At 39.5% G+C, this 12,521-nt stretch overlaps 1 pseudogene; it reads left to right on the forward strand.

Moving 5' to 3' along the window:
• The first annotated feature begins 10,122 nt into the window (after nt 1-10,122).
• On the forward strand, nt 10,123-12,170 carry LOC139013515 (tyrosyl-DNA phosphodiesterase 1-like; annotated as a pseudogene).
• Nucleotides 12,171-12,521: the final 351 nt, after the last annotated feature.

Below are 12,521 nucleotides of genomic sequence, written 5' to 3' on the forward strand. Positions count from 1 at the left end.
AATACCAGTTTTTCTTCAAAAACTTAGTATTTATTTCATGAAAATTTGCTTTATTATAGGTATACAAGCATTGTCTCATATACATCCATAGTTCTATAGTTCCTGATATTGCTTAAAGAGGGAAGTCTCATTGTCTCTTTAATCTTTATACATATAGGAAGGGGACACAATATATTAAACCAATGCACTTGTTTATGTAAGTGTTATATGTCAGGTTTTGTCTAGAAAATAAAAAAATGAAGAGAGGAAATGGACTTCGGGATGGAGTTTAATATTGGATGAAATTACATAGGTCCGAGAGGACACAGAATAGAAAGCTTATCTTCCCAAAGCAAAGCAACACCCATCTTTTAGAACATAGATAGTAAGACAAATATGAAGACTTCTGAGCAGAACATGGAACTTGGGATGGATGTTCAGGAATGTATCAGGCAAGAGGCAAGGCAGGGTTTCAAAGTAATGAGTCTCAGATTTAAGAATGGTGATCGAAACAAAAATAAAGCAGCAACAAAAACAAGGCCATTGGGATAGACTTGAATATAAAGGGCAAATATAAAGACTAGGCTATATTTAAAAAGCTACCCAAATATGTAATGAGGAAAAGACTGATAGATATAGGGAGATAGAAGATAGATAGATGATAGATAGATAGATAGATAGATAGATAGATAGATAGACAAGATAGATAGATGATAGATAGATAGATAGATAGATAGATAGATAGACAGATAGATAGATGATAGATAGATTTTTTTTAACATAAATCAGTAATAAAAACATACCAACAAAATAAATTTACAAAGGACAGGGTCAGACATAGAACTATCCCATAAGCATATGTAACAATATTCAATCTCACTAGTAAGCAGAGAAATGCTAAAAAACAAAAAAACCTGCTGTTTTAAAAATCCATCAAATTGGTTAATGTTAAAATAAAGAAGATAAAACACAGCATAGGGAATAGAGTGAATAATATTGTAATAACTATGCATGGTGCCAGGTGGGTACTAGAAATATCGGGGGAACACTTTGTAAAGTATATAATTGTCTAACCACTATGATGTACACCTGAAAATAAGACAAAAATAATATTGAAAATAAACTGTAATTGAAAAATAAAATTTAAATTAAAAAAATAAAGTAAAGAAGACACCCCACCAAGCCAGACTGTGATGATACAAACGCTCTTTCTGTCAGTATGATACCTTAGGATTCTGTAGGGAAAAAAGTCTTAGAACTCTGCATTCCTATGAACAATTTCAAGAAATTAATTCTATGTAAATAATGATGAGCTTATGCAAAGATTGAATCATGTGTGTTTGTTTTAACATGTACTCACAAGCATATCCTAGCACATAAACCACTCACACATGTTTATCGCAGTGTGTCAGAGAAGCCTGGACTGATATATAGGTCTCTTTCCAGGGAATTGGGGAAATGACATCTGCTCCAGGTCCTCTTCATCTTTGTAGGTTGTTAAGGGCATGGAGAGAGAGAGCTGGAGAGTATGACCCCATGGACCAGATCTGAGTGCCAGATAAAGTCTGCTGTAAGAAATGTCAGGACATTGATTTGAAGAAAAATTCTCTGAGACCCTGACTATAAACTACACTGCTTTGGGTCCCCGGGGACAAAGTTCAATAAGCATTTAAAGTGGCTGTGAGAGTTGGATGTAGCATAGTGATGCTTTTATACATCTTGAGGCTTTGGAAATGGTGGTGAAACCAGAAGGAAGGCAGCCCCAGGAAAGGAGGGCAGTATTGATGGGCGAGGGCTGAGAGTTGCAGTAGCAATAGGCATTACCCCCATGAGTTCTTCTGGGAACAGGTATCACCTGAGGCTGAGATGAAAGCATGAAAGAACTTTCCACGTGGGCATGCATGACACACTTGGGGATCCAGAGACAATTGCTGAGGCTCTTGCAAGTAATTGCGGCAAAGAAAAAAAAAATGGCCAAAGACATTGTCAACATCGGCAAAAATATTTCCTTACAGAAACCCCAAATAAGGGGCATAGCCAAATGCCATGCAATTCTCAAATTGAGGCCAGGAAATAAATAGAAGATTCTGGAATTGAGTAGATGTAGCAACTTTGAGAATTCTCATGAATATCCTCAAATATGTAGCAAACTGACTATGCTCATCTTTTCCCTCTTTTAACTGACATGATGTAGAAATAACTACTTGGGAAAATAGGAATAGGAATGATAGGGCTGTGTCTCTGGTGGAAAGGAATGTTCTGGCTCCAGACATCCAGAGGGAGAAATGACTCAGTCTACAGAAATGGTGAGCACCCACTAACTAGTTGAAGTGAATCTACCTATAAGATAGCTGAAGCCAATCAGAAATGAGCACATCTCAAAGGCAGAGGAGTTGAATGGAGGAATGTTGACAAACCTACTGAGCCCAGCTGCCTGGAATGGGGCCAGGGCTAGAATAAAATCTATATAAACATTTAGTCAGTTCATTTCTGCTGGTATTTATAAACTTTTTTGCACCTGTAGGAACCAGGTCTTGGTGCCCTGACGAGCACATGGAACAACATTTTATCTGAATTCATGCCCATCCCCAGACATGCCCTCAAGGTAGATAAAATATAGGGAAGAAAATAAATACCCAGATCTCAAATTATAGCTCAGAGTATAAAGAAACCAGGCCTCAAATCTTATGGGAAGTAGTCAGAGTAATTCTTTCTCTCTCTCTCTCTCTCTCTCTCTCTCTCTCTCTCTCTCTCTCCTCTCTCTCTCTCTCCACAGCACACAAACATTCACACAACCATCTAAAAAAAAGTAGACAGTCTTGACAAGCTTCCTAAAAGAGATTATAAAAAAAACAGGAAAAAGAAAAAGGAGGTTGTGTAATTAAGAAATAATATAAAAGCAGTAAAGAGATGAATATACATTTTAAAAATTCAAATTGCATATAAATTTTAGGAGTGTTTTTTTCTATAGTTAAAAAAACAAAACCATTTGAACCTTGATAGGAATTGCATTGAATTCATAGATGGCTTTGTTACCATGAAAAGAAAGCTTAAGAAACTCCCAATGATGGCAAATGAGAAAAACAAAAACAAGGAGATGAAAGCCCCTGGAGAGGGGACACCTGACATACAGATGAGAGAGCCGAGGATACTGTGTATCTCTGAAGCAGGATGCTTCACAAACAACAAAGGACATTCAAAGATAATAAAGAATAAATTTCTTAACGTAAGAAATAAATGAATAGTTAAATCAAAATATCCACTGAGTTGCAGGAATAATTAAAACAGAATATTTAACACTGTGAACTATTTGGGATTGATAATTTTTAAACTTTAAGGATAAAAGTAAAAATATTTCAGCTATCCAGGACCTGGAGAGTATTATGCTAAGTGAAATAATCCAGAGAAAGACAAGTACCACATGATTTTACTTATATATGGAATCTAATGTACAAAATAAACTAACAAAAAGTGGAGATAGGCTCATGGACAGAGAATAGACTGACAGCTGTCAGAGGGGAGGGGGTTAGGGGCTGGGCGAGAAAGGTGAAGAGATTAAACAAAGAAAAAAAAAAGACTTATAGACACAGACAACAGTATGGTGATTGCCAGAGAGAAGGAGGAATGGGGGGTGGGGTTGAAGAGGGTAAATGGGAGATTAATGGTGATGGAAAGATACTTGAATTATGGTTATAAACACACACTATAATATGCAGATGATACATTGTAGAATTCTATGTAATTTTATTAACCAGTGTCACCCAGTAAATTCAATATAATCTCTAATCTCTAATCCATAATTTATACTCTATGATCTATAATCTATAATGTTATATAATATTATATATTATATAAAATTATACAAATATTATATTTAATATGTAATACATAAATATATATATAACAAATAAATATATAAACTTTTATATTAGAAACAAAAACATACATAACAAAATACACTGCAAAAGAGTCAACATGAGAATAAGTCAAATAGAAATACTCACAGTGATTAAACTGAAGCAGTCCTCTTTCTGGGCACATTTTGAGCATTGTAACACCCAACCACCAATCCCACAAGTAGAACTCAACTAGGAGTTGCTATGAAGGTACAGCTTAAAGAGCTACAACAGGAAGTTCTTAGTCAATGTTCAGAAACATAGGCTCTGGCTGCCATTGGGAGCACAGACCCTCACTGTTTCCATGGAGCCTATCCTGGGAGCTGACCACACACAGACACTTACCACACTGCTACATAAGGAAGCATAAATATATGTATTTTCTCAATCATTATTTCACTCTTTGCAGAAATATTTATGAAACATAAATATGAGTCACATAGGTGTCCATGACTGGAGGCCACGGCACTGCCCATCAATCTTAGCCAGCACTTTCCTTTCTTCTGTCTCAAAGAGCCCAGGAGAGACTCATTATCAAGGGGTAACCACAGACATTTTATCAAAATGTGGACCTGCCAACTCCTGCCTGGCTCCAGGGTGAAATAGCCATCATATTCATTGTGTAACTATCTCTATTTCCAGGAAACTTGAATCTGTTATTCTTTACTTTGTCATTTGGTTGAGCCTTGATGCCTTTTGCCTTGGCTTTCCAGATAATCCATTTTTCACCTTCCTGGTGAGACCCCTTCTTTTATTTACTGGTACAACTATGTGTATTATGTACACAAGGAAAATCGGAGTCAACTGCAAATAGAAAAACACAGTTTCTAGAAGGTCAGATAAAGGCTCTATAATTTAATCAATATCTAATTAAACATATCTCCTTACACGTGTTACTCATTTATAAAGGATTTTATATCAGCCAAACTGTTTGTAATCATGTTTTTGCCTTCTTTCCAGCACTGTCTCATGGCTAGTTAGCCCAGGCACAGAGAGGTTTGGTGACTGAGTTCAAGTTATTATGGTATATTCTCATCACCATAACTACCAATCTTTCAAGGCCAAGTTCAAATGTCAGAATATCCAGGAAGACTTTCCTATTTGCTTCACCTGGAAATGACTGCTCCCTCCCCAAAAATCTAATCCAATGTCTTTGTTCATTCCTCTCACGACATTTAAATGCATTACTTATCTAGCCAGGCTATGCTTTTTTCATGAAAACATTAGCATAGAAGATGTTAGAATATCTTAGATTCCCAAGCACTTTTACATGAATACAATAGTTACTCAAAGTTTCCTGCCTGACTAATAGAACTGAAATAGCTGATGAATTTCTCGTAATTAAGGAAAAAACAAATAATTTGCTTACACAATGTTATAGGTCTTTTCTGTTTATGTGACTCTTCGCATGCTATAATGGTTTGGTCATACCAGAGACTTTTTTTTAAATTAATGTTTATTATGTTCTCACAATACATTTGGGTTCTCACAGGTAAGCAGAAATTAGAGGAAGCCTAAAATTATCTCTAATCCTATTTCTATCAGAAGATAAGACACATCTTTCTTTCATATATCCTCACTCTACTCTAATCCCAAGGCAGTAGTGCCTTAGAAAATGGGAAGTGAAAACAGGTTCACAGTCCTGGTTCATAGCACATTCTCTAGATGGGGGGGTGGGGAGTGTGTCACATATTCTTAAAGTGGTCTGTCTCCATTTAGCCGCACAAGTGGCCCAGACCACTTGACTTTCCAAGTTTCTGCATCTGGTTTTAACCACTTTGTTGCAAGAAGTAGCCACTTCTTACAGCTACTATTGTACCTTTCTCTAGCATCATCCTTTCATTTAGACAGTCTGAGTGAAAACCAGATAATCAAGCTTTTTTAATGAGCAAAATAAGGGTCAAAGAGGGTTGAAGACTTGAAGTGAAGATATGGACTTCTTTCCCTGAGGGAAGTGGGTATATTTAGTTCATGACGTTTTTGTCACAGGTAATCTGCCTTCTTTCTTTTTGATACCTCTGTCCCACATCAGCCCAATCCATACTGCCCCTAGTGCTCTGCTGTACCCAATATTCTTAGCATCCCCGGTGAGCTAGTCGTTTAAGGGTCTAAAATGGCATCTGCCAGTAAGTCTCAGAATTGGACATTTTTCTCCTCCTCTCACAAATTATATGTTGCTTCCCAAGTCCTAGCTTTTCTGCATCCCATTCTAGTTGATATAATAAACATGTTTCTGTAAATGATGCTGATATATTAGTGTATTGCATTGTGCAAGTCTTCAATGAATTCACATAAGGGCAGAATTCAGAGAGAATCATTTTGGATAAGGAGTTAATTCTCTTTGCCCCTCAGTTCCCACCCCATCCAGCAGTCAGTCCACTGCTGTCCTCTTATGAAAGGAATAGAAGGGGAATTGGAGCTCAGGCACAAGCTAGGTGAGCCAGCAGAGAGTTACCACCTCACACAATGGCATGTGCATAACTTTGTGTATACAGAGGAAAACGAATTTATTATTTTACTGTAATTCTTTAAACAATTTATTTATTTATTCTTTTTTTCTTTATTGATTAAGGTATTACATATATGTCCTTATCCCCCCAATGGCCCCCCACCCTCCTACTCATGCCCTCACCCCCATGATGTCTGTGTCCTTTGGTTAGGCTTATATGCATGCATACAAGTCCTTTGGTTGGTCTCTCAGATTTGTCCATTTTACCCTGTCAATTAATCATTGCACAGCTCCTCTCTAGGCACCCCAATTGTCCACCTGCATTCCTTAGTACAAACTGCAAATCATACATTCCTGATTGACTATATTTTAAAATAAATCATGATTTCTAATCTTTGTCCTTTTAGTGTTTTATATGTCTTATTTGCATTTGTTAAATCACAGAATTTTAAAGCTGGAAGGAACCTGTACCATTTCGTTCAACTTCCTCCTTTCATAAACTTGGAGATACAGACACATTAAATGGTTTATTTCAAGGTCACCTGCTAACCAGATAACCAAGTCATAACAAAAACCAGTACTGAGTCCAGTATAATTGCTTAATGTCATTTATTGAAGTATTTTTGCCTTTAATGATTCCAATATAGTGTTACCTCAAATATTTGGATAACTTTCTGCTTCTTATCCTTCTAAAGTTCAGTTTCTTGCTAATACTAATGTAGAAGAATGCCAAATTTGGGTACCAACTTGTTGGAAGGCAAACTGATCTACATATTCATGCTGGCTTTGATAGCTTGGCATGTCTCCAGCACACAGTAAACAGATAATGGAGAGGACCTTTATTCCAGATGCTGCATTTACAGGGTGATATCTAATACATTAGAGATGTTTTCCCAAGTTTCTCCCTGTTAAATTAAATCATAATGATATCAAGATGAGTGTAAGCTGAGGCTATTTGTTCTGTAGATACAGGGTAAACCTCCTAGGAGACTATTACAGGCCATCAACAAAACACCCACTAAGGATGTAAATTTTCATTCTCTCTATAAATCTTCTGCTTTCATCGTTCATGGAGACTTCTGTCCATTCATACCCAACACTTCCTGACTCAGTCCTTGCACAGATTTCAGAAAATAACATTTACTCTATCATTTACAAAACTGTTTAGGACTCAGATCTACCTAGGAATTTCTGCAAAGCTAAAAAAATAAATGTTTCTTCCATTGACCAAGTATGCCTAGTTCAAAGCTTCTTTTCTATCAAAGGTTTCAAAGCAAAGGAAGTGCTAAGAATTGGAGTGTGGTGTACTAAAACCTGTTTTCCTATATCCTTGAGGGAGAGATTAATTTTATGACCTTATAAATTGAAAAGAATTAAGTCCATTTGATAAACTTCATGGGCAATGCCCTTGCTCCAGGACCTGATCCTCTAAGACTATAACTACTATAAAACTTTCCAACCCAAATATAACCATTGGAAATTTAACAAGCAACTGACATTTCATGTGGCAGTATACTTCCTATGGGAATGAAAACATGCATATCTTCTATAAATATCATACATGTTTAGTCTACATGGGAATATAAGTATGTTAGGCACATACGGTAGAGTTGTCTATCCAGTCGGCTCTTTACCATGTACATGGCACTTAGTTTTCTGTGGGCCACTGAGGTGTTGGTCAGGAAGGTGTGAACAGTGTTAGGGCATTCCATGACCAGCCTTGTGTAGAGAATAGGCCAGCTATAATTAATTGTAGGTAGCAGTTAAAATAATTGTTTTCATGATGGGCCTTGTAAGACCAGGGGCGATTCAGGTGATAAACGGTAACATGGAGCTGGGTCTGCAAGGATGTGCTGCCCCATGTTCTGTGGTGTGATGCCTACAGAGTAAGTAGTGAGTCAACTGCTACCACATTGACTTAGCTTACACATCTTGCAGTGTTGGGGGCAAAGATGTTCCCCAGGAAGGAACCAGGTAGACAGAAGCAGCCCTGCTGAGGCTCCACCTCCAATGCATAAGCGGCAGGAGCAGAAATTGGAAAAGGAAGCTTATGAATGTATTTCAGTCACCTCTCTGGACTCTCCAAAATGACTAGGGAACATTTGACTATGGGGGGCCAGGTATCCCTGATCTGATTCATTTTCCACAGGCATTGCAAGAGAACTTAATAGATAGCTCCCAGGTATTCTACTCCTCATTCTTCCTTTTCTGAATGATGCCTAGAATCTGTATCACTCACAGTACTACCTCTGAAATACCTCTCTAGTTGACTACTTTCTAGAAAACTTCACCCTCAAAACATCTTTTAAGTTGTGAGTTGTAATCTTCTTTCTAAATAGGCAAATTAAGCACATTGTACAGCTTCAAATCATAAAAAAGTAAATAGTGAAACGTAATTCTTTCCTTCCTCTCTTTACCTCCTCAGAGGTATCTACTATTACTAATTTCTTATGTATCTTTCCAGAGAAATTCTATGAATATCTTAGACTTTATAATCTCCCTTGACAGCACCAAACATGTACTGTAATCCTTAGAAAGGGCTTGAGCACATATATGGTGCTTAATAAATATGTATTGATTACTTGGAAAGATAGATTGTTTCAGTGTTTGTCAGAATCCTAGAACCCCAAGGATAGGAATACCTGCAGAGGTGACAGTCCTGACTCTCAGGGAATACACACAGTCATACAAATAGTTTCCCTTGCTACATTTGCCAAGAGTTAACACTGCTGGGGAATTTAAGATATATTATGCTATGGAGAGTAACAGACCCTGAAAAAGGAAGCTGAGCTCTGGCATTTTACACCTTGCAAAGACAAATGCTTTGCAATGTGTATTAAAAGCACTCTTTGTGATCAAAAGATTTGGCAAGTCACCCAGAATTCTTAACTTCCCCACCATGGCAGAAATCTCATTATGTATAACCTTTTAAGTGGGACTAGAGAAACATTTGCAACTTGATTCTCATTGAGCACAACTTCTACCTGGAAGTACAATCCAAATGGAGACCAAATGTATATTATTTTTGCATTGGACATATAGTGCCAAGAGCAATGTTCCACTCCATTTTATTCAAGAGCCAAGTAGCTTATTGTCTCTCTCTCTTTCTCTCTCTCTCTCTCTCTCTCTCTCTCTCTCTCTCTCACACACACACACACACACTAGAGACTTTTATATACCAGCTAGGCAATAGTTTTTACACATATGGTCCTGGTTCAAGGGTCCACCATGCAATCTGACCTCAGTGGGTGTGGTAAATTTCAGTTCTTGGGGGTCCTATGGGGCAGATGTACAAAAATATTCAAGACCAACCCCAAGAGACTTTGGGGTAGTAGTGTCTGTGGTTGTTTGTGAATGTATCTTATAACCATCCTGGATTATCTCATATGTTCATGTTAATTTATGGATAGGCCTAGACTTCTGTTCCAAAGTCTGGGCTGCCTCTGCATTCTTTCACTGTAATAATCTTACAAACCACCAGCAGCTCCTCTGCCCAGTGTTAGCTGTTGTACATTTAACATTGAAATAAAAGTCCTATGTGATGTCATTTTACACATGAAGAAATCAACAATCAAACATGATAAGGCCAAAGGGGAAGGGGCAGAACCACAGCCACAAAGTAGGTGCTGGGTCGTGAAGAATTTGAACTGCAGGCAGGCACAGGGTGCCACAATGGGGTATGATCCAGAAAGGCTGTGGGCTTAAGGCTGTGGTGCCACAGGACACTCAGATCCGGAAAAGTCCTGAGTGTTCTATGGGGCTGGAAGGGGAGCATCTTGTAAAGACACTAGAAGTATAATGTCTCATGAAGGTGATTATGGGAAATGAACCATATCCAGTGGTGATGAGGGTGAGAAGGAAAAGTCCAAACTGGACCACCCATCTACCTCTCTTCTCCCCCATGTTGGGCAGGGAGCAGCATATGAGCCAAAGCACTCCTGTTCCAAGGCTCAGCGAGCACCCACAGGAGGAAGATGTGCCCGGTGAAATGCAGCAACGCAGAGGTGATTTCAAAAGTTTCACACCCCCCCCCGCCCCCTCAGAGGCAGAAGAATAGTTCCCAGGAAGAGCTGTGTTGGAGTCTCTCCGGTGGTGATGATGAATTACCACCAGAGACACAGCAGAATGAGGCTGAGAAAGTGGCAGTCAAATAGGAGAGAGAGGGCACTGCCCAGAGCTGGAAATCATGGCCTCCTGCCCGCCATGCCTCCCATAGGACAAAGACCAGTACTGAGCATTAGGGGAAGCCCAGGACACTTGGGACCTGCTGAATAAAGGGAACCCCTTCCAATTCTACCTCACTAGAGTCTCAGGAATTAAGCCGAAGTATAATTCTGCATCTCTTCACATCAATATATGTATTTTTAAAAATAGGTTGTTACTGTTTTCTGAGAGAGGAAGGGAGAGTGAGAGAGAGAGAGATAGAAACATCCATGATGACAATCATGGATGGGCTGCCTCCTGCACAACCCCTACTGGGGATCAATTCCACAGCCTTGGCATGTGCCCTGACTGAGAATCAAACCATGAACTCCTGGTTCATAGGTCAAGGCTCAACCACAGAGCCACTCCTGCTGGGTTCAGAGATATTTTATCCTCTCTATTTGTGACACTTGTATCTTCAGCACAATATAACTATTGCTTTGACGTGGACTAGCTCATAAAGCAGTATCCACCAGAGTTCAGGAAGAAACCAGTCCTGCTCCTGCATAGTGGTAAACAAGAAGCTGAGGCTCACTTACCTGCTGAGACAGAGCCTTATGAAAACATTACTCTCTGCCAGGCGAAGCTGGAACTGCATTTGGAACACACTACATGAAAATGATGCTACTGCTGTAGAAAGAAGTCCTGCTAGCTGTCATACACACCTCCAACCTCATCCATGCTGACTGGAACCAGAAAAGGCAAGGAACATGACTGAGCCCCTTGTACCCATGAATTACCCATGGAACCCACAGATCCGGAGAATGGACAACACGTTTTAAAGCGGACCTCGCCAGCTACTTGATGGCTTATGACACTCCTAACTCTCCAGGAGTGGCTAGACATTATCCACGACCTTGATCTCCAAAACAAAAGTTTACCTCATTGGATCAATCCCAGGACTTTCAAGAAAGTCAAAAAAGCTCATTTGGGACACTTTAGGCTCAGGAAGCTCCTGAAAGAACATGCCTCATCCACACCTAAAGCAGAGTCTTGGCCCATAGTAGGTCCGTTTTGAAGCACTGGCTCCATGGGGGCTGACAAAGCATAATGGTTGTGTCCTGAGTTTAGAGAGACCTTGGCGACCCAGGGGAAGGAAAGCAGGACCCCAGGGAAAAGTGTCGCTCCTCTCCACGTGATCGATCCATCTGCGGGGAATGTGCAGAGCAGCTTAGAAGGAAATCCAGCTGGGGGCTCTCTTCCCTACAGCATTCAGACAGAGGAAACCCAGAACTGGCTCCATTCCTATTTTCGCAAATGGTCAGCTGAGATGCCTGGCCGCAGCAATGCCATGTCACGTATTAAGACGTATAAGAGACCCTGTCCAGACCTCAGTCAGATTGTTTGGTTCCGTGTCACAAGCGCGCATCTGTCCAAGGTCACCTAGGGAGTGTTAGGGAAAACCCATGCCCTGATGATGATCCGCTCCTAGGAGTTCAGGGTCCTTTTCTTCCCTCAGCATCTGGCCTGGACAGCTTCAGAGTGAAACAAAAAGTCTTCGGCAGCCAGGAGCCAGCAGCATCCTTTCCTGTGCCGTACGACCTGCCTCCAGAACTGAGTGGAAGTAAAAATCAGCATGTATTTGGAACATTCCTTATATCAAAACCCCAGATCCACAGGGGAACATGTGGGTCCTGCCCTGAGTGTGGGGAAGCTCCGTGAAACTCAAGTGTAAGACATGGAGGCCCAAACACCTGTTGTACTGGGTGATCACTTCCCTCAAAGTTTTCTCTGCACCCCTAGGAAACTCTTCGCCAAGGTCACTCTCTGAACATGGATGATGGTTATGGTTTTAGAGGTCATTATTAACATTTCTCACTAAAAAAACAAAAAAAACAAAAAACTGTTATATTTTCTTCATTTCCTTTTCTATGCTGTATTTTGGAATGAAACCTATTACACTTCACAATGTGAAAATATTATTTAAAAAATGATAAAGCCACTTGATATGTAGTATACGTGTCAGAATTTGTACTCAATTCTTCTAATTCCAA

The sequence above is a fragment of the Myotis yumanensis genome, unplaced genomic scaffold (genome assembly GCF_028538775.1).
Source record: "Myotis yumanensis isolate MYYU_CA2020_CCGP unplaced genomic scaffold, mMyoYum1.0.hap1 SCAF_7, whole genome shotgun sequence".
In the NCBI taxonomy this organism is placed as follows: Eukaryota; Metazoa; Chordata; class Mammalia; order Chiroptera; family Vespertilionidae; genus Myotis; species Myotis yumanensis.